General features: G+C 49.2%; 1 protein-coding gene across 2 annotated transcripts in view; it reads left to right on the top strand.

Annotated features, from left to right (window-relative positions):
* The first annotated feature begins 3,985 nt into the window (after positions 1-3,985).
* WDFY3 (WD repeat and FYVE domain containing 3) overlaps positions 3,986-26,014 on the top strand; it is a 279,283-nt gene continuing 257,254 nt past the window's right edge. For both annotated transcript variants that reach the window (XM_066574359.1, XM_066574358.1), the window contains exon 1: positions 3,986-4,249. The gene's annotated coding sequence lies outside the window, so the exon portion shown is untranslated. The remainder of the gene's footprint in view (positions 4,250-26,014) is intronic.

Here is a 26,014-nt window from a genome sequence, read left to right as displayed (position 1 = left end):
CTGTTGTACCACCTCTAGCTTGTATACTAGCGTAGATGTGATATGGCCGAGCATGACGGCTCTAGCATCCTGCTGTACCGCCTCTAGCTTGGATACAAGGTATGATACGAGCAGGCATGGAGGCTCTAGTACGCTGTTGTACCGCCTCTAGCTTGGATACAAGGTATGATACGAGCAGGCATGGAGGCTCTAGTACGCTGTTGTACCGCCTTTAGCTTGGATACAAGATGTGATACGAATGGGCATGGAGGCTCTAGTACCCTGTTGTACCACCTCTAGCTTGTATACTAGATGTGATATGGGCAGGCATGGAGGCTCTAGTACGCTGTTGTACCGCCTCTCGCTTGGATACAAGATGTGATACGGACAGGCATGGAGGCTCTAGTACGCTGTTGTACCGCCTTTCGCTTGGATACAAGATGTGATACGGACAGGCATGGAGGCTCTAGTACCCTGTTGTATGGCCCTTGTCTGGATACAAGATGTTATACGGACGGGCATGGAGGCATACAGGTTTCATATGGTATCATGCGACCTATCACTCCACATTTACTGTAACTGAGCCTCTAGATTGTCCAAACTAGTACAGTAGATTGTGGAAGTTGGCGCTCAGATGGTCCCAAAGATGTTCTATTGGTGATAAATCTGGTGACTGGGCGGCCACAGAAGTGTGACAATGTTGTGGGGGCTCCTGTGACCCCCTTGTGTGCGGCCGTGCATTACCCTGCTGCCATCTTTGTTACGTGTACATCTGTTTACGCCAAAAGCGTGGTCACATATGTCGTCATTTTTGTTTTAACTTGAGAAATCCGTGCGTTCCTATTCCTGTCAGAATCCACTGAGTCCAGCGGTCCGCAGGGATGCATGGAGCCCCTGTCACACCATGCTAGGGCTCCCAGTACATTCCCTGCTCTGGAGCCCAGGACGGCCGGTGCAGGGATGCATGGAGCCCCTGTCACACCATGCTAGGGCTCCCAGTACATTCCCTGCTCTGGAGCCCAGGACGGCCGCTGCAGGGATGCATGGAGCCTCCTGTCACACCATGGTGGTGTTCCCAGTACATTCCCTGCTCTGGAGCCCAGGACGGCCGGGGCAGGGATGCATGGAGCCTCCTGTCACACCATGGTGGGGTTCCCAGTGCATTCCCTGCTCTGGAGCCCAGGACGGCCGGTGCAGGGATGCATGGAGCCCCTGTCACACCATGGTGGTGCTCCCAGTACATTCCCTGCTCTGGAGCCCAGGACGGCCGCGTACAGGGATGTATGGGGCCTCCTGTCACACCATGGTGGTGTTCCCAGTACATTCCCTGCTCTGGAGCCCAGGACGTCTGGCTGCAGGGATGCATGGAGCCTCCTGTCACACCATGGTGGTGCTCCCAGTACATTCCCTGCTCTGGAGCCCAGGACGGCTGGGTGCAGGGATGCATGGAGCCTCCTGTCACACCATGCTGGGGTTCCCAGTGCATTCCCTGCTCTGGAGCCCAGGACGGCCGGGTACAGAGATGCATGGAGCCTCCTGTCACACCATGGTGGTGCTCCCAGTACATCCCTGCTCTGGAGCCCAGGACGGTCGGGTACAGGGATGCATGGAGCCTCCTGTCACACCATGGTGGTGTTCCCAGTACATTCCCTGCTCTGGAGCCCAGGACGGCTGGTGCAGGGATGTATGGAGCCTCCTTTCACACCATGGTGGGGTTCCCAGTACATTCCCTGCTCTGGAGCCCAGGACGGCCGCTGCAGGGATGCAGAGGGCCTCCTGTCACACCATGGTGGTGCTCCCAGTACATTCCCTGCTCTGGAGGCCAGGACGACCAGGTGCAGGGATGTATGGAGCCCCTGTCACACCATGGTGGTGCTCCCAGTACATTCCCTGCTCTGGAACTCAGGACGGCCGCTGCAGGGATGCATGGGGCTCCTGTCACACCATGGTGGTGCTCCTAGTACATTCCCTGCTTTGGAGCCCAAGACGGCTGGGTGCAGGGATGCATGGAGGTCCTGTCACACCATGGTGGTGCTCCCAGTACATTCCCTGCTCTGGAGCAAAGGGCTGCCGCTGCAGGGATACATGGAGCCCCTGTCACACCATGGTGGTGCTCCCAGTACATTCCCTGCTCTGGAGCCCAGGACGGACGGTGCAGGGATGCATGGAGCCTCCTGTCGCACCATGGTGGTGTTCCCAGTACATTCCCTGCTCTGGAGCCCAGGACGGCTAGGTGCAGGGATGCATGGTGATCTTGTCACACCATGGTGGTGTTCCCAGTACATTCCCTGCTCTGGAGCCCAGGACGGCTGATGCAGGGATGCATGGAGCCCATGTCACCCCATGGTGGTGCTCCCAGTACATTCCCTGCTCTGGAGCCCAGGACGGCCGCTGCAGGGATGCATGGAGCCTCCTGTCACACCATGGTGGGGTTCCCAGTACATTCCCTGCTCTGGAGCCCAGGACGGCCAGCTGCAGGGATGTATGGAGCCCCTGTCACACCATGGTGGTGCTCCCAGTACATTCCCTGCTCTGGAGCCGAAGACGGCCAGGTGCAGGGATGCATGGAGCCTCCTGTCACACCATGGTGGGGTTCCCAGTACATTCCCTGCTCTGGAGCCCAGGACGGCTGGGTGCAGGGATGCATGGAGCCTCCTGTCACACCATGCTGGGGTTCCCAGTGCATTCCCTGCTCTGGAGCCCAGGACGGCCGGGTACAGGGATGCATGGAGCCTCCTGTCACACCATGGTGGTGCTCCCAGTACATCCCTGCTCTGGAGCCCAGGACGGCCGGGTACAGGGATGCATGGAGCCTCCTGTCACACCATGGTGGTGTTCCCAGTACATTCCCTGCTCTGGAGCCCAGGACGGCTGGTGCAGGGATGTATGGAGCCTCCTTTCACACCATGGTGGGGTTCCCAGTACATTCCCTGCTCTGGAGCCCAGGACGGCTGCTGCAGGGATGCAGAGGGCCTCCTGTCACACCATGGTGGTGCTCCCAGTACATTCCCTGCTCTGGGGCCCAGGACGGCTGGCTGCAGGGATGCATGGAGCCTCCTGTCACACCATGGTGGTGCTCCCAGTACATTCCCTGCTCTGGAGCCCAGGACGGCCGCTGCAGGGATACATGGAGCCTCCTGTCACACCATGGTGGGGTTCCCAGTACATTCCCTGCTCTGGAGCCCAGGACGGCTGCTGCAGGGATGCATGGAGCCTCCTGTCACACCATGGTGGTGCTCCCAGTACATTCCCTGCTCTGGAGCCCAGGACGGCCAGGTGCAGGGATGCATGGAGCCCCTGTCACACCATGGTGGTGCTCCCAGTACATTCCCTGCTCTGGAGCCCAGGACGGCCGATGCAGGGATTCCACCATGGTGGGGTTCCCAGTAAATTCCCTGCTCTGGGGCCCAGGACGGCCACTGCAGGGATGCATGGAGCCTCCTGTCACACCATGGTGGGGTTCCCAGTACATTCCCTGCTCTGGAGCCCAGGTGCAGGGATACATGGAGCCTCCTGTTACACCATGATGGGGTTCCCAGTACATTCCCTGCTCTGGAGCCCAGGACAGCCGATGCAGGGATGCATGGAGCCCCTGTCACACCATGGTGGGGTTCCCAGTACATTCCCTGCTCTGGAGCCCAGGATGGCCGCTGCAGGGATGCATGGAGCCTCCTGTCACACCATGGTGGGGTTCCCAGTACATTCCCTGCTCTGGAGCCCAGGACGGCTGGGTGCAGGGATGCATGGAGCCTCCTGTCACACCATGGTGGTGCTCCCAGTACATTCCCTGCTCTGGAGCCCAGGTGCAGGGATACATGGAGCCCCTGTCACACCATGCAGGACGGCCGGTGCAGGGAGGGTCAGCCCGTCTGCCGGCACCCAGGCCTGGGCACCTCCTGTGGAACGAGGCGGGGGAGAGAGGAGCCAGGCACTGTCATCACTCGGGAGGGGGAGGGAGGGAAGAGACTCAGGAAGAGGGAGGAGGAATACAGATTAAAAATGGCCACCAGCAGCTGCTGGCAACAGCAACAACTCCTGAGTGGCCGGGCTGGGGGCGCCGGCCGGGACGGGCAGCACTGATGGACGGGGGCAGAGGGCTGGCACTGATCGGCGGGCACACCCGGGCTCCGCAGCCCCTTCCTCGCTCTCCTCGCCTTGGCACTTGGATGGTCGCATTGTTTTCCTCTCTTCTGTATTAGTGGATTTATCCGGGAGGGGCACTGCATTGTAGGAGGAGGAAGCCGGGAGCCGGGCTCCATCCTGGGCAGAGGTGAGTGCTGCCATCCCTGGAGGCACAGGCCCTGGCACCGGGCATCCATGCTGGCCACTGCAGCTTCTGCATTGTCACTCCGGTCCCCCCACCACCATTGTCCTGCAGAGCATTGCCCCATTGGATTTGTAGAAATGCCAACCACTAATGCCATTATTGCAGTGCCCGCAGAGTTGTCGCCCACAGCCCCCTCCCTAATAGGTGGCATTGCACCCCTTCATGGTATATCTGCACCGAGGGGCTCATTCATTTGGGCAGTTCTGCTTTGGATTTATGCATCAGGAGGCTCAGGATGAGCGGCGCCAGACCTTCCTTTGCATGCCGGAAGGTGTCGATGAATATTAGTAATAAAACCAATATCGCGCCTGCGTTGCGGTTTACGCCTCTCTGATCCGTTTTTGGAGAAGGTAAAATAAAAACATCCATTCTTAATTTTTATTCTTTTTTTGTGCCCCATTGATATCAATGGGGTTTCCAAAAAAACGGAAAGCGAACAGGCTTCGGTTTGTTTGCGATTTGTCAGGGTACTGCAGGGGAACAGCGCAATTTTTTTTTTTTTTCCTTCCAAAAAAAAATGAAAGCCTTTTCATTTATTTATTTTTTTTAACTCAATTGAAATCATTGGGTTAAAAAAAAATGTATCCGTTTTTGTTTGTTTCTCTCCTCCGAAAACGGAGTAGGGGGACGTAAAAACCCTGAATTGCGCCCTAACGCAGGCGTATCAGTAGACGCTGCTGCAGCCAAGGTCCCTTTAACAGGGTCATTTTAATTTCCAATAAAGGCACGTTTAGACGGGCGCCAAAAAAAAAAAGCGCTGATTGTTCGGATTTGACCGCTAATCCTTCAGTGTGAACGCAGCCAACGATAATTTATTCGCTTATTATTAATTTCATGCAAGCTTGAAATTCATCGCTGCTCGTTCGCCGATCCGTCTAAATACCGACCGTTCAGTCGTTTTCGTGCACCGATACGGCGAATGGCGATGACTTGGCGAATGATTTATCTGCCTGGGCTGAACGAGCGGACTCTGACATCATTCGCGCGTGCGAGCAATAAATCGCTACATGGAAAAGAAGCCCCCTTAGAGAAGTGTTCTGCGAACCCCCTGCGCCCACCTACTACAGACTGGCATGGGGAATCCTATTACAGTGCCAGATGGCATCGCTGGTACGATAATTGTGCCTCCAGATCAACTTTTGCCTGCTCTTTGTTGTGCGATGCGCGGCCGGCGCCGCTCTCCGGAAATAGATTTTAGTTCCGTGTTTTTTAGCTAAATCGGGCGTGAAAAGAGTCAGAATGTGATGTAGAAGCGGGTATTCAGATGGCACCGACGTAGTCTGCAGCGCGGTACAGAGGAGGGTGCAGACAGGGGGAAGGGATCTGCATGGAGAACAAACTGCAATACTCTATATACTGCAGTTATTACTATAGATGGATGATGGATTGGTAATGTTGCTCCGGGATTTTAACCCTTTGTGTACAGACCTGCTTGGCATGGCATTGGGTATTGTCCGAGCTGTATTGATTGTGGAGGTTGGATGGGTCACGTGACACTGCTAGTTCCTGTGATTTCCGTTTTGGGTCAAAAATGGCCTTTCTGGTAATGTATACGGAGCACGTGATGGATGATGGACCTGCAGTAAGGGTCGGGCGTTGTGTGGCGGCGCACATCCCCTGCTCGGCACGGACGGTGGGCAGATATTAAATAATTGTCTAAAAAGGATTTCCTTCGTATGATTGTTGTAGACAATGACCTTGGGGGGGCAGATGGTCACATGGCGTACCTCAAAAACATAATAGATGCCCCAATAGATGCCCTGCAGACCCCTTGGGTATGGTTACACGTAACGGAAGTGGCGTGGATTTTCCATGGCAAAGTGCGCAGCATTCCCACAAAAGACACCATTAGTGCGGATTTTGACTCAAAATCAGCTGCGTTCCCTCTCGCCTCTTCGCCCGGGCAGCCTCTAGCGAGTGCCACTCCGCTGATCAGGTGATGCAGAGGTGACAAGTGGCACTGTACTAATTAGAGGGGTGAAGACCGCGGAGGTGAGCGGCGGCTGGCTCAGTGTTGTCCTTCTCTGCTGATGGGTGATTCGTGGTAGACCCGCATCGAAATTTACATATTGGGGCGCCTTCACACTGGCGAAAAAAATCACATGCTCCTTAAGCGACGCGAAAGTGAGTGAAAACGCAGAATTAAGAAAGCAGTGATTTTTTATTTTTTTTTTTTTCTTCAATGCTTTCCTCGTGCGAGAAAAAAATCGCGGCATGTCCTATCGTGTCGCGCTTTTTTTTTTTTTTCGCTTGCCGCGATTTTCTTACGGCGATATCGCCAGTGGGCAGGAGCCCTTAGACGAGTAGATTTTTCCGCTTCATACGCGCGGCTTATAAGGTCACATTGGCTACTCTGCTTTACGTTTTCTCTAAGGCCGGACTCGCACGGCCCCCTTTGATTTCAGTGGGTTCATTCGCTATATTTTCTGCGCCGTGTAAGAGACCGTTGAGAGCAATGGGTTTGCACAGATACTCTGCGAATACGCTGAGAACCTGCCTGTTCTTGGGGCATATAGGCACAATCTTGCACCTATACACGGATGTGCGCAGTGCACATGCAAATGAACCCTCCCCTTCCAGCAGCCGAAATACACGGGGGTCTGCGCGTTTCAGCTGTGCGAACACTGTGTTTCCACGGCCAAATGGCGCTTCTGCCCATGTGAAGGTTGACTTCTATGGGATTGCCATCTATATTGCTGCGGTATCCTCTGCTGACGTAGAAGAACGCGGCTTGCTGTGGTCTCGTACCGATTCGTCAGTGGGGAAATGGCGTAAACGCTGGCGGCACGTAATGTACCGCACGCTACGTGATGTGTGAGGCTGCTGACTAGATTTCTGTATGAAGATAAGGCGAAGCAGGAGATAAAATCTGTAATTATCACTTGCAATTATATTAACCTTCTCTGCAAAATACTGAACGACGTGGAAAAAACCCGGACAGTGGGAATTCTCACCCGGTTGTTTACTTGTACCGGCGGTGCAGCCGTGGGCATCACAATAAGGGGGTATTTTTGTTTAAATCCCATAGAAAAGTAGGACATGCATGGGGTAACGGAGTTCTGCGCTCATTACTGTATAACGTAAGTTTATATACCAACCAGAATCTCGTCCCTTGGATGTATTACCGTGTTACCCTGAAAATAAGACCCTGTGATATATAAATGTTTGCCCCAAATGAGGCACTAGGTCTTATTTTAAGGGGATGTCTTATTATACTTAGCAGGCTCGATCCTGGTCCCTCCCGCTGCTCTCTAGAGTTCCAGCACGCTTGCTGCAGTCCTCGGCCGCCCACAGAAGATCGCTTCCTGGTTACAGCATTCATAAATCCCGCCTTCAGCAAGCGATGCCTCTGATTGGTTCTCGGTACACTGCTCAACCAATCAATGCAGCGCTCTGTGACCCAATCAGAGCCATCACATTGTGGAGGCAGGACTTATGAATTAGCTGAACCATGGCATTGATTGGCAAATTCATAAATCCCGCCTCCACAACGCAATGGCTGTGATTGGCTTATCGAGCTCTGCATTGATTGGCTGAGCAGCGCTCGAGCACTAATCAGAGCCATCACTTCCTGGAGGCGAGATTTATGAATCCCGTAACCAGAAAGCAATCTTCTGTGGGCGGCCGAGGACTGCAGCAAGCGTGCTGGAGCTCCGGAGACCAACAGGAGGACCTAGACCATGCCTGCTAAGTAATAAATATATATAATTTTTTTAAATATAATGCAGCTAAGGCTTATATTTCAAGCCTCCGGAAAACCCTTATTTTAGGGGTAGGTCTTATTTTCGAGGAAACGGGGTACTTGTGCATAAGCTGTGGCTGAACAACACAGCCCAGCGGTGGCTATGTCCTTATCCATCCATCGGAAACACCTAAATCGCCTCCATGTCTAGTTGTGGTTTTTCCGCCGCTGCTGCCATATATGTATTTTGTGCCTGTCATATGGTAAATACTTGTTGGAAAACAAGCCGCCTTTAGTCGTCGGAGTCTGATTTCCAAGAAGTCCCTGTAGAATAAAGTTGCAGCAGAAGAGTTTTACAAGGGATGGCGGCGTGTAGGGTCAGGTTGCCTCTGGGGCAATGCTGTAAACTAACTGTCTACGACAACCCTTTTCATCACTCCTTTCTTTCTTGCTCTTGTAAGAGCTGGTTGTCCTACCAGGACCGCTAAATGTTGTGCCCTCGGGGGGTACAGAGTACCTGCCGAACCGTGTATATACAGATCTCTGTTATCGGATGTTGCTTCTTGTCGCTGATTTGGGGCTGGAGGTCTGTGCCCAGTGATTATATGATAAAACACTCATTTGTTTAACCCTTTCCAATCCACTGTCTGACCTGTGAAGACATTATGATTTAAGGCTGTACAGCTCTGATATTGGAAGACATCCGTCGGGGTTCTCTTACTGTATATTGCCAGCCTCTCTGCTGTCGGAGCCTATTCAACGTTTCACCTCATGCAGTACTGGCTTTAGCCAGCAGATAGCGCCGTTGTATAACGGCAGAAAAAGAGTAAGCCCCCTAGGAAAACCAGGATACAAATTGGATTGGAAAGGGTTAAAGTGGGTCTAAAAGTTAATGCTGGTCGGCAGGCCGTCTCCCTCATGAAAACGGAGATGTGCTGCCGACGCTAATGTAAACCGCTTCGTATGAGCAGTCTACTGAATGCTCGGATGGTGGCCAGGTGATGGTTGCGGCATGTCAAAGTAAAAGTATAAATAGACTTGCTATATAGTTAATCTGTGATTGTTTTAAGGCCGCCTTCACACGTGGCAGAAATGCGGTGGAGTTTCTTCTGGCGGAGTCACTGCAGCATTTACAGAAGAAGCGGCTTTTAAAAAAAATCGCTTTCGCAAGGTGCAGAAAATTTTTGCAACCAATCCGCAGTGTTTTTTGAAAAATGCTGCAGGTTCTGACCCTACTTGCAATACGGGGGTTAAATTCTACTGCCGATCCGCAACGAAAAAAACGTGGCCAAATCTACACCGTTTAGGTGAGGATTTGGTCACCGTGGATTTTCCGCTGCTGGTATTCCGTTGCGGAATGTCCACAATGATTTCCCCACGTGTGAAGCCCGATGATTGATTGTTGATCACCTGAACAATTTTGCCATCTTACTTCAAAGGATCTCCTCTGTAAAGACATTAGTAGAGCGTTGCTAAGCGGTGTCATCGGTGTCCCATCAATAAGGGCGCAAATGGGAAGATGGAACAATACCTCTGCAGCAGCGCCACCTATTAGCAAGTCAATGTGAGACTTTTTTTAAACAAGCTTTCTAACAATGACTGGGAATTGTGAGCCAAAGCCAGAATGACCATACACAGATAGCAGCTTCTGGTTTTTGGCTTGGCCGTTTCTGTCGGTGCTACTTTTTCTTATATGGTCCTCCATAAATTTTATAATGGCCAAGTGACGATAACTCCCTTTAACGAATAATCAGTATGGAGCCCCATCGGTTTTGACTGATCTGCGTAAAGTACATGTAGAGCGAATACATTTTTCTCACTTTGCCCTAGAGAAATCCTTCTTCTTGTGATAAATCTCCATCTTTGTATGTCGACATGTGATCCATTAAAAAACTAGACCTCCATTGTTCACGCTTGTGGTGGGCTTTAGAACCGGTCTATGAATCTAAAAGATGAAAACTTGGGCTTTGGATTTACAGTTGTGGCCAAAAGTTTTGACACAAATTTTGCTTTTCACAAAAATTTGCTCCTTGTGGTTTTACAGTGGCATTAAAGGGAATCTGTGACGTACTTTTAGCACTGTAAGATTATTGGCTAGTAGTAAGTGACCCACTGAGTCTGAAGATGTAAGAGTTCTACTTACCTTCCCCTGGTGTCCCTGCTGGAAGCCGTTGCTCAGTGCATTGAGCGGCGTGCTAAGTAGTCTTCCTGTTCTAATTTTATAATGGGCGGACTACTTGGCAGCATTGCTCAATGCACTCAAACCGGGGGAATGATGGGGGAGGTAAGTATAACACTTATATGCCCGGACTCGGTGGATCACTTACTTATAGCCCATAAGCTATTTCAGCCCCAGCTCTGTCAGTGTATCTACACACATAGTGAGGCGAAAGCTCTATAGACTGGACGGGTGTCAAGAAGGGCAGCAACGAAGTCTTCTCTCCAAGAAAAATACCAAGGACAGACTGGCATTCAGCAGAAGGCTGCGGTAAAGTTATTTTTTTCTGATGAAGCCCCCTTCAGACTGTTTGGGACATCCGCATTAATGATTGTCCGGAGAACAAAAGGTGATCGCTACCATGAGTCTTGTTTCATGCCAACAGTAAAGCATCCTGAGATTATTCATGTGTGCTGATTCTTTTCATCCAAGGCAGTGGGCTCACTCACCATCTTGCCTAAGAACCTGCCACGAATAAAGAATGATATCCGACTGCCCTCCGGGGGCCGGCGGCGTCTCCCAACTGCCCTCCGGGGGCCGGCGGCGTCTCCCAACTGCCCTCCGGGGGCCGGCGGCGTCTCCCAACTGCCCTCCGGGGGCCGGCGGCGTCTCCCAACTGCCCTCCGGGGGCCGGCGGCGTCTCCCAACTGCCCTCCGGGGGCCGGCGGCTCCCAAACGCCAAGCACTGATTAGGAAGAACGGGTTGCCATCAGGATTTGGCCCAGAAGCTGATAATCAGCATGCAAGAGTAAATTGCACAAGTCTAAAAAAGGAGAAAAAAAAAGGTCCACTCTGTTAATATTGTCTTTGCCTAAACTTGATGTATTTTGGTCAAACGTTTAAAAACCTAAGAAATTCTTATAATTGAACTTTTAGAGACCTCTGACTAAAAGATCTAAAAAACACTGAATGGGCAAACCATGTGAAAACCAAAATGTGCGTCTGACTCCGAGTTTTTGGCCACAACTGTAGTGTTTTGTCCTGCTACACCGTGAGGCCGCGGTCTGTGTGATCACTGCGATCATCAGAACATCACGAATCCAGATTGTAGGCGGACTGTGAACGGAGTAATGCCCTCCTAGCGGTATCTTCTGATGTAAGTAGTGATGGAGGATGATTTTGTCAGAAAAAAGTGATCCCCACCTTAAAACGATCCCTATCACTTGCTCTCTGGACAGAAACGAACACTACCGGATTTGCAGCAAATTTATTTATTTGTTTTCTTCAAACTCTGGCCATTGACCTGAGTGAAAAATCGCATATTTATATGAATGGGTTAATTTTCTGCCCCTCTAAAGGGACAGAACAAGTTTAAGGCCTCATGTCCACGGGCAAAAGAAGAATTGAAATCCGCAGCGGATTTTAACTCTTCTGCCCGCGGATCCGCACCCCATAGGGATGCATTGACCACCCACGGGGTAGATAAATACCCACGGAAGGTCAATAAAAGGGATTTTATAAAAAAATGGAGCATGAAAAAATCTGGACCATGCTCCATTTTCGTGCGGGTCTCCCGCGGGGACGGCTCCTGCAGGCTTCTATTGAAGCCTATGGAAGCCGTCCGGATCCGCGGGAGACCTAAAATCAGAATATACTCACCTGCTCTGGATCTTCCCTTCGCCGCGGCTTGATCTTCTCTCCTCGCGGCCGGATCTTCTTTTCTTCGGGACGGCGCATGCGCGGGGCACGCAACCGACGTGCCCTGCGCATCCACCGAAGAAAGAAGATCCGGCCACGACGGAGAGAAGATGACGCCGCGGCGAAGGGAAGATACGGAGCGGACGAGAGGTCAGTTTATTCTTTTTATGCCTCATGTCCGCGGGGCAGGAGGGACCCGCTACGGATTCTCTATGGAGAATCCGGAGCGGGCCTGATTTTCCCTGTGGACATGAGGCCTAAGGACTATGTCAAAGTGGCCTCATACAGCTCACACCTGGCACTCTGGTGCCCTGTTGTACCACCTCTAACTTGGATACAAGATGTGATATGGGCAGGCATGGAGGCTTCAGGATCCTGCTATACTGCCTCCAGCTTGAATACAAGATTGGATACGGGCAGGCATGGAGGCTGTTGTACCGCCTCTAGCTTGGATACAAGATGTGATATGGGCGGGCATGGAGGCTATAGTACCCTGTTGTACCACCTCTAGCTTGGATACAAGATGTGATACAGGCAGGCATGGAGGCTCTAGTACCCTGTTGTACCGCCTCTAGCTTGGATACAAGATGTGATATGGGCGGGCATGAAGGCTCTAGTACCCTGTTGTACCACCTCTTGCTTGGATACAAGATATCTAAGTAGATCGCGGCAGGGAAAGGGTTCACAGAGGGAGCACGCGCCCTCTGACTCCAGCGCGATAGCCCGGCTAGTTGCTATGGCAACATGACGCCAGATACTTGGTATATACCACATATTTGGTATCGATGCGTCCGTAACGACGTGTACAATAAATTGAACACGGTTTTTATCCTGCACGGCAAAAAGCGTTTAAAAAAATGCTAAAAAACTGAGGCAAAATGCTAATTTTTAGCATTTTGCCTCCCAAAAAACACAATAAAAGTGTTTAAAAAAGCAAAACGTGTGTACCCCAAAATGGTACCACTAAAAACTACAGTTCGCCACGCAAAAAAACAAGCCCTTATACGGCCACGTCGACGGAAAAATAAAAAAGTTATGGCTTTTGAAAAACGGAGATGAGAAAATACCAAAAATCGTTTGGTCCTCAACGCCAAAATAGGCCGTGTCCTTAAGGGGTTAAATGTCTTTGGCCATGTGATAGAGTAGGTTGTGATGTATGCTACATATATTAGGTTTAGTGTCTGTACTAAATTGATGGATACGCATTTAGTGCAACAAGTTGGACTTCCATAGATCTCAACAGATCTAACCCTATCAGACGCGATGAGCCCGGCACATACTGCATGCCCCATATATCGCTGGGCCCCATATATCTTAGAGTCATATAATCTCTGAATGCTTATTGTGTAAATTTACTGACTCTGCATTGTTTTCCCATTGTTGAAAAGCTGGACGTCCTAGACAAGTGGAAACCAACATGCAGTAACCTTTAATTTCACTGTAACATAACATAGTAACATAGTATGTAAGGCCGAATGAAGACATTGTCCATCTAGTCCAGCCTGTCTATCCTACTGTGTTGATCCAGAGGAAGGCAAAAAACCCCAAGGCCAGAAGCCAATTAGCCCTTTTGGGGGAAAAATTCCTTCCCGACTCCCTAGTGGCAATCAGACTGTTCCCTGGATCAACCCCTAATATTTCCTACCTGCCTGTATACCCGGATTGACCCTTAACCTAATATTTATATCCTGTAATATCCTTCTTCAGAAAGACATCAAGTCCCCTTTTAAACTCCTCTATCGATTTTGCCATCACCACTTCCTCCGGTAGGAAGGAAGCCATTAATTCTAAGGAATTAGCCGTTCAGCGCTCATACTGCTCGGCTGGGCAGGACCTCCGCTTTAAAAAAAAAAAAGGAAAGACTATACTATGCTATATTTCCCCATCCAATAGACTATAGAGAAGATATATGCGGTGTGCTTCATAGCTGTGCCTGCGGGGGCTCTACAGCGGGAGACTGGCTGCTCCAGCAGGGTTCTGTAGAGCATACGAGTGGTGGGGCCCGTCAGAGAATCCGGAAAGCTAGGCACATTTTTTAATAGGGCTTTGAAGAAACTACCGTGTAAGCCGAGTCAATGGGTTTTACCACAAAAAACTGGGGAAACTTATTGACTTGAGTATAAGCTGAGCTATACTCCAGTATATACTAGGTAAAACAAAACCCAATACTCTTCTTCCAGCGGGTGACTGTGTCCCTGACGCGATGCTCTTCCTGGCTCGGTGCGGCAAGCTGCTTCAGACTTTCTCCCTGCTCAGTTTTGAATTCTCCCGCCATCAGCACTGTGTGAGGAAGCTCCGTGATTGGATCGAGCCCCAGCTGTGATTGGCTGGCGCTCGATCCAATCACAGAGCTTCCTCACACAGTGCTGACGGCGGGGGAATTCAAAACCGAGCCAGGGAGATGATAGCAGGGAGACGTCTGAAGCAGATTGCCGCCCCCGACGGGCACAGCATCGCGCTAGGGACACAGATGCCCGCTGGGAGGTGAGTATTGCGTTTTTTTTGTTACCTGACTCGAGTATAAGCCAAGGGTCTTTTTCAGCACAAAAAATGTGCTGAAGAACTCTGTTTATACTCTAGTATATACAGTAATCTGAGAAATATTATAGTAAGATCTCATGTCCACGGGCCGATCGGATTCTGCATGCGGGAGCCCGCAGCAGAGGACTCTGCTTACCTGTTGGGTCTTCTTTTTTTCTGCACTGCGAATGTGTGTGGAAGCGCCAGCTGTCGCACATGCGCAGTTGAGGGTGTGTGTCGTCCGCAAATCAAATCCATATGCTTTGATTCAGTTGCGGAAGCAGGCATCCCCCCCCCCTTATAGTCAATGGGGTGGGGGTTTGCCGATGCTGTTCGGTTCCAGAGGCGGGGAGCAGGAAATGAGATTCCACACAGCCGAAAGCGCCCTTCAAGGGTTTTACCAGACATTTTACTGTTGATCATCTGACTTCGGGATAAGTAATCAATAGTTTAACGGTGGTAGCCCACCGCTTGTGACTCCAATAATCACCTGATCCTCAAAAGCTCCAGCTATGAACACCAGTTCGAAGTCTCCACCCCCCCCCCCCCCCCCCATTTTTGGTATTTAGTGACGATCCGCTAGTTGCTTTATGCCGGGGATGTTCTCATCCATATTGCACCCTGCCTCAACAATTTAATTTTCCAATCTCTAGCAAACACATGTTAAGGACAATTTCATGTGGAACCACTTGAGATAAGTGTGTTTATGGACTCTGCAAGGAGAGCGATCTGCCTTAAGGGGAATGCATGCAAATAGGCACCTAAATTAATTTCTAGAGAAGTCTAATAACTATTTCCGATACGGATACGGGGACAATGTGGTTTGAGTACTATGAGACTTTCCCCTTAGATCGCTGCCTTAGCTGCAGGCCTGATTAATCTCAGACGGGATGCCTGAAATCCCTATTTAGTAGGTGCGAGCTGAATGGCTGTATATATCCTATTAAGCAGTCCTTATCAAATGACTCAAGGGTTTGCTTCGTGTAAATAAAGTTTAATTACTTTGCAAGACAACCTTCCAAGTCTGTGATGTATTGCTTTCAATTTCTCACCACTTTCAACATGGCTGCCTGCTGCCGTGAATATGAATACCTGCATATTTGTCTTGTCATTTGTACAGCGCCAACTTATTCCACAGCGCTTTCAGGTAATTTATATATTACACCCTCACCCCACCAAGCTGGGTGCTCATTTTACCAACCTCAAGGCTGAGCCAGCTACCTGAACCATGCAGGGATTGAACTCACAACCTTCAGGTCGTGAGCGAGAGCTTAGGACTGCATTTCTGCTGCCTTAACACTATATGCTCAGTTAAAGTGACCTTCCAGTTTTCATACAAGATTCTGGCCCAGGACCAGATTGGCTGGGCGGTAACTTACCTGCCATTGTTGTTCTGCTGCTGCCCCTCTGATACATCAGTTCTAGGTCTGGTTTCAGCTGTCCAAGATGGCTCCTGCACTTTTCTAATTTCCTAATGCACATTATGCACCGCCCCTGATCATGTGAGCAGGTATAGTGCATTTGTAGTCTGAGGCCTCCTGCACACGGGTGGGTCGGACCCTGCATGCAGGATTCCTGCAGCGGAGTTCGACCTGGCTACTCCTCCGTACCTGTGCCGTGTCTTCTGTCAGCACTGCGTATGTGCCGGCCGGCGCTCCGTCACACTGCGCAGTATCCGCCAGCGATAGGCCATGACACAGATCCCGCAATACTTCGGAAGTGCCGCCGGGCCAACTTGTTCCGTTGACTTCGATAGAAGTCGTCTGTGCATAGCCCGCGCAGAATCGCAGCATGCTGTAACTTCTTCCCTGCGAGCAGAAAATCGTAAACCATTTCCACTTGTGGAGATGACATCGGGATTTGCCATAGCAAGCTATGGGGCGGTATTTGCTGTGGAGTACGGAGACGGACACCCGCAGCGGACTCCGCAATGCAAATCTTCCCATGTGCAGGTGGCCTAAGGTTGGTTTCATACCTGCGCCGGGGATTCCACCTAACTGCTCAATTTGGGGATGGAACTGAACGGCATCGGACAGACTTCATTGACTAGAAATCCGTCCGACTTTTGGACGAAACAAAAAGTGATGCAAGCGGCACTCCTGTGGTCTTCTCAGCCGCATCTGTGATGGAGGTTCTGATGCTGATGTGAAACCATCCAAGCCCTACCTGTGCACTGTAGGGATCAGGCAGTCTGAAGGTTGCGTCAGATGGCTTGTATGACAAAAAAATGGGAACCAGAATTGGCGGATCAAAGCTTATGGCAAAGAACTGCAGATACTAGGCCACCGTTTGCATCGGGAGAAACTTTGGTCTTGAAACTAGGAAGCCACTTCAAGGGTTCATTCAGACTTGCACAAGAACGTGGAATAAGGCTGCCTATCCATGGGCGAGTTTGAATTGCGTTCCCTGCGGCGATAACCCCACCCCCTGTCCACGAGCGGAGAATCCTTGCAATTCTCCACTCGCGGCCGGCAAATCACCAAATCCATTTTTACCTCCGATGTTTATGTGAAACGAGCCTTAATTTCGCCAATAACTTCTTGATCCCGTATTGGGCCGCTGGCCTCTAGAGGGGAGATGCTATGCTCAAGAGTATGTATCATTCTAGGATTTCACCCAGTGTTTCCATATAAAACTATCTAGTCGCTGCCGAGAACGTGTAGAGAAATACATGACTCCCACTACCTTACCTACTCGCCACGGATCATCAGTCATCCCTGAGTATGTCGGTGGAGTCAGACTCGCAGGCTTCCTCCGAGTCCGGGCAGTATTAAAGGGGTTGTCCCGCGGCAGCAAGTGGGTCTATACACTTCTGTATGGCCATATTAATGCACTTTGTAATATACATTGTGCATTAAATATGAGCCATACAGAAGTTATCAAAAGTTTTATACTTACCTGCTCCGTTGCTGGCGTCCTCGTCTCCATGGTGCCGACTAATTTTCGGCCTCCGATGGCCAAATTAGCCGCGCTTGCGCAGTCCGGGTCTTCTGCTGTCTTCAATGGGGCCGCTCGTGCAGAATGCCGGCTCCGTGTAGCTCCGCCCCGTCACGTGCCGATTCCAGCCAATCAGGAGGCTGGAATCGGCAATGGATCGCACAGAAGAGCTGCGGTCCACGGAGGGAGCAGACCCCGGCGGCCATCTTCAGCAGGTGAGTATGAAGACGCCGGGATTCAGGTAAGCACTCTCCGGTTTGTTTTTTTAACCCCTGCATCGGGGTGTCTCGCGCCGAACGGGGGGGGGGGGGGTTAAAAAAAAACAAAAAACCTGTTTCGGCGCGGGACAACCCCTTTAATTAGTACTTGCATGGAAAAAAAAAACGAAGTCAAATCCTAGAAAGCCCAAAGTAACAAAAGTGGTGCCTCTTATCACTCCAGCACAACTAGTCCTCTAGACCTTGTAGTGTAGACCTCATTGGAAAAGTTAGAAACAAGTAAGATTTCCACTTTGCCAGAGTTGAATAAACTCCCCCCCCCCCCCCCCCCCCCCCCCCCTCCTCTTATTCTTGAAGACCGGTCTCAAGGTTTGCTCCACTTCAGCTATTACAATGCCCTGCATTACTATTCAGTAAATGTAGCCCTATTGTTTCTTGGCTGTAAGTCAAAGGGTGCTCGTCATGGGATTCATATTCAAGGTCATCAGTCTAGACCTCACAATATGAAGCAAGTCTTCAGAAAATATTTCAGGTTTTAATCTTTTGTTCTATTTTTTTTTTCCCCATTTCAAACCTATCTTTGGACAAAAACCTTAAAAAAAAAATAAAATAAATCTGACTTTTGTGTGAGCTTGGGCTGTCCTGTAAGGGCCTCTTCATATGGGCATATTTTCAGGTGCAATATGCAGTAAAAATGTTGTTTTTTTTCCTGCGCATTTCAGTTACTCTACATTTATGCCCAACTAGCGTCTCCATAGGAGGGTTTGCGGTGGATACAGGTGTTTATATTGCTCCAAGGGTCATGTGCCTGCTGACTCCAAGAATGTGGAGTACCAATATGATTATATGAAGGCTTCACAAACAGCTGGCACACATGGTCACACATACAGGTGGAAATACTGTTTCCCCGAAAATAAGACAGTGTCTTATATTAATTTTTGTTTCAAAAAGGTTTAACTTTTTTACATGTATAGATGCCTGGACACTGTTTAAATTGACTTTTATAATCAACTGTTAGCAGGGCTTAACTTTGGAGTAGGGCTTATATTTCAAGCATCCTCAAAAATCCTGAAAAATCATTTTGCATCCTCAAAAATTCTGGAAAATCATGCCATGTCTTATTTTCAGGGTATGTCTTATTTTCAGGGAAACAGGGTATATATAAATTAAGTGATTTCATTTTTTTTTATGGCTGGCACGACAGATTTTCAAGTGTTTTGTGCACAAAAATACGTCAAGGTGACTGTATGGAATGTATAAGGAATACTCTTGGACTCTAAGGTGAATTGCCCTTGCCTTGTATTCCACTAGCTTGGCCATTCAGTCATGCATTGTAATTTTTGTATAAACTGACTATATACTCTTTCTACCATGTGAGCTTATAGGGTTGTTCCGGACTTTTACTTTTGGTGACCTATTTTCAGGGGGTCCACCGCTTGGGATCTCCCCCAATCAGCGGATTCAGAGCCCTGCTGCCAGTTCAATCTGTGCTGGAAGCAGATAGTTCTGTCTGTATTGCAGTGGCCCACTTTGGTACTGCAGTCTGGTTGCGGCTCATCTCCGTGAAGACTAAAATATTGAGCATGTGAAAATCCTTATCTCCCATGACATCTACTGTTGGGAGGCCCCATTACTCATTAGATGATCATCCAAATTCGGTGTGTTCGGCCGATGTGTATAGCCAAGTTAATACTGTTCAGTATAGCTGCGTCCATGTCCGATTTACTTATCGCCTAATTTCAGTAGAAGTAGGGCACTATAAGGGCTTATTCAGACGACCGTATATCGGCCGGGTTATCACGCCCGGCTGATATACAGTGTCCCCTTCTGCAGGGGGAGGAGGTGGGCCGGGAGCAGTGCACTGAGCTCCTACCCCCTCTTTGCTCTCTCTCTGCCCCTTCGCCACTGTTTGCAATGGGAGGGTTGGGCTAAGTTCTGCCAGCCCCTCCCATTGCAAATAATGGCAAGGGGCGGAGAGGGGGCGGGAGCTCAGTGCACTGCGCCCGGCCCACCTCCCCATAGGTCTGTTAGGTTGCTTTCAAGGGTTCCATTTTCCTGCTCCGTTATGGGAAGACAAAAGGGAATCCGGTGGTGGAACAGATCTGTCTTATGACGGAACCGAAATGCGCCATATGGCCCTCATTGACTATAACTGGGTCCGTTTGGGCTGCGATCAGCTGTCTCACGTTTTACTGGACAAAAAAGTCCTGCATGCAAAAGTCATGGGATACCAGTATGTGAATCGAGTTGTGAAGGACGTTCCCTCAGGAAATGGCTTGGAACGCCCATGCCTGTATAAGTTGTGAGGTTGAACACGGGCCAGTGTGCTCACGGTAAGGCAACATGAATTATCAGAGCCCAAATGAGGCATGGCATGGGTGCCAGCCGGCTGGGACATTCCATATCTGAAGTTGTGCGGGCATTTAACATTCCCCAATCTACGGTTTGTGTATACTGGGAATACGTCGTAGAAGGAATTGCCGCCAATGGGTTCTTAACAATCACAACCGACGGCATCTGGTTAGAATTGTGTGTGCGGACATCTACATTCAGTGCAGGAGGCCCCACGCACATTGCTTCCATGGGATATGGGAGCAGAAGACCAACCAGAAGACCTCTGTTAACGCATCTCACCTGTCCTCATGAGGTTATTGGCTAGACCCTAGAGATAAGGCAAGATGTGTCGTGGTCCGTTGAGTCACTGTACCAATTTTTTTTCTTCTTGCTGATGGTTGGGTTCATGTGTGATGGAGACCCCAGTTGTCAACAAGGCAGGCTGGTGGTGGTTCCGTATTGGTGTAGCATATGTTCTCATGGCACGGGTTGTTGGCCTAACACACGTTGTTGATCGGCGCCAGCTATGTTTCACTGCCTGGTAATAATTTACAACCCTTCATGGACTTCATGTAACCTCACAATGATAGGATATTCCAGCAGGATAATTTTCCATGCCATCAGGCCCAAGTTGTTCCGAATTGGTCAAAGGAGCATTCTGGAGAGTTCCCATAAATGGTGCGGCCTGCATATTTGCCCAACATGATGCCGTAGAGGCATTTCTGAGATGTGATGGACACGGTCCATTGACATGCAAGATCCTACATCTGCAAATACCATGGAGGTGTGGGTGGCTATCCAGACGGCACAGCTCAACTTCACTCTAGATGTCTTCGGTCCACTTTGTGGAATCAATGCCACGTCAAATTGCTGCACTTTGCCAGGCTATGGGGGTCCTGCATAACATTCGTTCCTGTCCCATGACTTTTGGCATGACAATGAATTGTCGTTCAATCGTTGTCCGTGTTTACACTGAGTGATTTATCCTTCATTTTCTTGTTCCATGTGAGAAGGCCTTAACGCGGCTCCTGTCTGCCATCTGTTGTGCAGAGCCGCTGACTCAGACTGTTCCTTCTTGACTTCCTTTTTCTAGTTTCCTGATGTTCCCGATAGTGGATCAGCTGACTTCTTATAGATGTCTCAAGGAGCAGCCTCCGCACAGAGATGGTAGTAATTCTGGAGAAAGGCAGGCTGAGGCACTGACTGCGATCAATACCATCTTATATATGTATGATTTATATACAGTGGCGTTACAAACGATGCAAAGGCCAAAATCGAAGACCCTTTATACAATGTGCAATGCAGCTGCATTTATGAAGAGTGCAGAACGAGATTTTTTTTTAATTTTTTTTATTTTTTTGTGAACAACCCAATCCCTAATTAATGTGGCCCTTTTATTGTACATACAGCGGGTGTCCGATCCGACAGATCATATATAATATAGCATACAATTGGTGTAGAATTGAATTGTAGCTGCCTTGTTCCTTCCCTACTATCCTTTTTGTAGCTGCCCTCGGCAAAGCTTTAACCCTTTCCAATCCAATTTGTATCCAGGTTTTCCTAGGGGGCTTACTCTTTTTCTGCCGTTATACAACCGCGCTATCTGCTGGCTAAAGCCAGTACTGCATGAGAAGACACATTGGATAGGCTCCGACAGCAGAGAGGCTGGCAATATACAGTAAGAGAACCCCGATGGATGTCTTCCAACATCGGAGCTGTACAGCCTTAAATCATAATGTCTTCAGAGATCAGACAGTGGATTGGAAAGGGTTAAGCATGTTGTCATTTTGCAGTATACATGTTAACCGCTAACTGCGAACGTGGAGTTTCACAATCCACTCTCCATTCTAGATTTCTGAGGATCGCGTACTTCTCCGCACCCCCCCCACCCCCACCCCACCCGCACCCTCTCCTACATACAACCAAATGGCTCGGTAGCTTTTTGTTTTAGTTTCGAAAAGACCGATACGAGAGGAGGTTGGTTCGTCCATTAAGGCCCAATGCCCACCGCCGTATTTGCACTGCGGGATCCGGAACGGGCGTCTGCCTCCAGATTGCGCAGGAAATGCTCCCCATAGGGCATGCAAGAAGAACTGCCTTTTTTTTTTTTCCCTGCCCACGAGTGAAAATCCACCACAACTTGCCACTCTAAGGGAAAAATCGCAGCATCTTGTATTCTGGTGCGGGCCTTGCATAGACTACTTCCATTGCAGTCAATGGAAGCCATCCATCTGGCTGTGAGTCGTGGCCGTTCTGTATCATCACCGGCACGACGGTCTGCACTGCGCACGTTCGGTGGCTCGTCTGCAGTGCGAACACAGGATGACCGGTACGCAGGGTCAATGCCAGGGCGCAGGGTCTGATTACACAGTCGGAATCCGACCCGCCTGTGGGCATTCGGCCTAAGACTGAAAGGTTCCTTGTTATGTAATATTACTAAAATTATAAAACTAAAAGCTGATTATTTCTAGGTGTTGTGTGTTTTTGTTTTTTTTTTTGTTTTTTTTTCTTTACGTATTTATAACCTGAAAATTTAATAAAAAAAACTTATAAACAGATCCTGGGAGAGATGCTTGTATTGTCCCCTTATGTATTTATACATAGTTATTTGATCGCCCCTTAGCCGTCTTTTCTCCCAATAATCCCAATTTTGATGCCTCTCTGCGTATTCCAGTGCCTTATATAGTGGAAGGATAATATTCTCATCCCTCACCCCTATACCTCTTTTAATGCACCCCAAGACTTTATTAGCTTTTGCAGCAGCTGACTGGCATTGGTTGCTCCAGTTTAGTCTACAGCCCACTAGTACCCCCTGGTCTTTTCCATATCACTTTTCCCTATCAGCACCCATTTAGTGTATATTGGTGACATCCGTTTCTCCTGCCCATGTGCAGAACCTTACATTTATCAACATTGAACTTAATCTGCCATTTTTGTGCCCAAGCCCCCGGCTTATCTAGGTCCTTTTTTTGTAGTCGCATCTTGTCTTCCATTGTATAATTTTGTATCCTCTGCAAATATTGATATTTTGCTGTGCAGCCCCTCTATCAGGTCATTGATAAATATATTGAACAGAATGGGGCCTAATACTGAGCCCCGTGGCCCCCCGCTAGTGACTGTGGCCCAATCAGAGTATGAGCCATTTATTACCACCCTCAGTTCATTATTGCGAAAAAAAGTCAACCACACTTTATAGGAGACTGTGAGACCCCATGTCCATGAAAGTGCAACACATAAAGGGCGTTATCTAATTCGGGTCCAGTGGTGCCGTCCTCTTTTATTGCCAATTTTGTCAAGATTTACCCGGTCACATGGTTTGGAGTCTTTTTCATCCCTCTTGTGATTGACGTCATTGCTGGGACTGGCTGTTTGGCTCCTTTTTAATAATTAGGCCAGCCATCTTTGCAGTCTCTACATCGGCGGAGAATGAGCCTTGCTTAGTTATTGAAGTGGGCCAAACTGTCAGTCCCCTGCATGCCTTAAGCTGTGCCGTGAGTCGCCAAAAAACCCCACAAACTCTTAATCCTCAAAAGCTTGCCCTCTGGTTCTGTAGTGGTCTTTGGTCCCCTGACCTCTTCCTATCAGTTTCCTCTGCAGCGTGCGAAACCTTCCGTGTGACCTGGGCAGGTGTCTGTAGCGTATCAGGTAGTCACTAACCTTGTCACGGGGCAGTACCACACCTGGCCCAGTAGGTCCGCATGAGCAGGGCTCAAAGGATCCCACTGAGGGGTTGGTAATATAAAATAAAGTCACTCGTGACGCCAGTACCTTTGTTAGTGTGAATGTAATAAAGACGTGATAGCAAATTCAAAGATACAAAAATTTACTATGCTTCTTGTGTCAGTTCGTGAGGTAGATTATCTTCACAGCAATTACAGAGGAGTATAAGACATTGCAGTAAGGCTTGTACTGGTGTATATGTAGAATTTAGCAATACAGGGGAGAAGAGAAGAGAAGAGAAGAGAAGGATCCCTGAAAGATTTCATTGTACAAACATAGAACCGTACAATGGCCGCTGAGTGTAATAGCGGATCCCAAAATGGCGACCAGTAGTGATCTGATCTTGCTTCTAGGGAGGCGCCATTTCCTTCTGAGATGATTAAGAATGACTCCATAAACGTTAGATGCTTTTCTGAGGTTAAATATTTGGGTAACTAACTCTGCTTGCTTTTATCTTCCTTCTACCAATTAGACTGAATGTAAACTTGAATTTCACTGAGCTGATTTATTTAGTTCAGGCCGATCACTCACGTATACAGGTGCCAGGCATGCACCGGACTGTCATACATCAGTCCTGTATACAGGTGCCAGGCATGCATCGGACTGTCATACATCAGGCCCGTATACAGGTGCCAGGCATGCACCGGACTAACATACATCAGTCCTGTATACAGGTGCCAGGCATGCACCGGACTGTCATACATCAGGCCCGTGTACAGGTGCCAGGCATGCACCGGACTGTCATACATCAGGCCCGTGTACAGGTGCCAGGCATGCACCGGACTGTCATACATCAGGCCCGTGTACAGGTGCCAGGCATGCACCGGACTGTCATACATCAGGCCCGTGTACAGGTGCCAGGCATGCACCGGACTGTCATACATCAGGTCTGTATACAGGTGCCAGGCATGCACCGGACTGTCATACATCAGGCCCGTATACAGATGCCAGGCATGCACCGGACTGTCATACATCAGGCCCGTATACAGGTGCCAGGCATGCACCGGACTGTCATACATCACTCTCTGAAGCACCCGGCAGCGTCCAATCGTACCCACACCGGAGCACAACCACTGGCATCCAGTCAGGATGGCGTCTCCTCACAAACCCCCTGTGCACTTCTGGTCCACGGCTAACCTAACTGCCCGCAAAACCACCGCTCGCACTAGCTCCTCCCCTTAGCCTGCTCAACCACACAGAAACCTCTATGCACTGGTCTCCTGGCAACCAATCGGCAAATCTAAATGCAGTGTTGCCGGGCAGATTATTCATTAAAGAAATAGCCATGCTTTACACAAAGCACAGTCGCAGCAACAGAATATAACATGGCCAATTGCCTGTGGCCCCCTGCAGTGCCACGCTCCGGGCCACTACTCCTCCATTTTCCAAGCGCCCTTTGATGCTATAGTAAACTCTGACTGCCACCTTGGCTTTCTTGGCAATCTTTCTGTAGGCCCGACCTGCACTTACAATGGTTACAATTATCTCTTTATTTATTCTTACCCTTATGATAGCAATTTCTCTATCTTGTAGAGCACAATTGTCCAAATCCCGCCCTAGACGACGCTGCCCTGCGGTCTGTTCCAACATCGGCTAGATTGAATCAGAGGTTTGAAAGTAATCTACAAAAGTTGAAACACCCGTGGAAATAGTTTGCATCCAATTTCAAACCATAATTTGCTTTCTGTACTGCAGAGCTGATGTGTTCCCTGGAAAGAGTCTTTTGAATTTAGTCTGAATTTTAACCAGACTAGATTGTTTTCTGGTTAAAATTTCTTATTTTTTTTTTAATGTTTTTGACTTTTGAACCATTTCACTTTTTATTTGCTGGATTTGAACTGTGTTTAATGTAAAAAAAAAATTGGGAAAAAGTAAGGTGTTCTAAAATTTTTGACCAGCAGTGTAGAAATGATCTTCACCATGGGCTGGCTACTACCTTTTTCATGAAGCGTTCATTAGAAGCCAATTATCATGTGGCTGACGGAGTGTTTTGAAGGCCGGACCCCTTTTGATGCCCTGGTTAAATCTTAATGACATATGAGTACTTCCATCTGCATCCCAGTACTTCTTCTCATTTCATCGCTCAGTAGGTTGTAAGAGTATGTTTGGCGGCTTGCCCTGCTCAGCTTGGTACTTGCTCCGAGATGCACCCTCCTCTTCAGGAAATGCCATGCCGAAGAATTCCCTGTAGTAAACAGTGCTTCATTATTAAAGCTGTGCACTGGAGCTATATATATACACGTGGACGCGTGTGCCGGCTGGAGAGTTGCTATGACAGGCGCTGCTCCGTTATCGTAAACAGGCCATTGTTCTTCATTTTCTTTCCGCTGAAAATCGATAACTTTTTTAAAAATTTTTTTATTTTTTTATTTTTTAGTTTGGAGTTGCAGCTCCTGGCCGGCCATAGCTACGTGCGACCCATGTGGTATCACAGGAAGACA

Source organism: Eleutherodactylus coqui, chromosome 7 (assembly GCF_035609145.1).
Source record: "Eleutherodactylus coqui strain aEleCoq1 chromosome 7, aEleCoq1.hap1, whole genome shotgun sequence".
NCBI classification, from domain to species: domain Eukaryota; kingdom Metazoa; phylum Chordata; class Amphibia; order Anura; family Eleutherodactylidae; genus Eleutherodactylus; species Eleutherodactylus coqui.
This window is presented reverse-complemented; position numbering and strand designations above follow the sequence as displayed.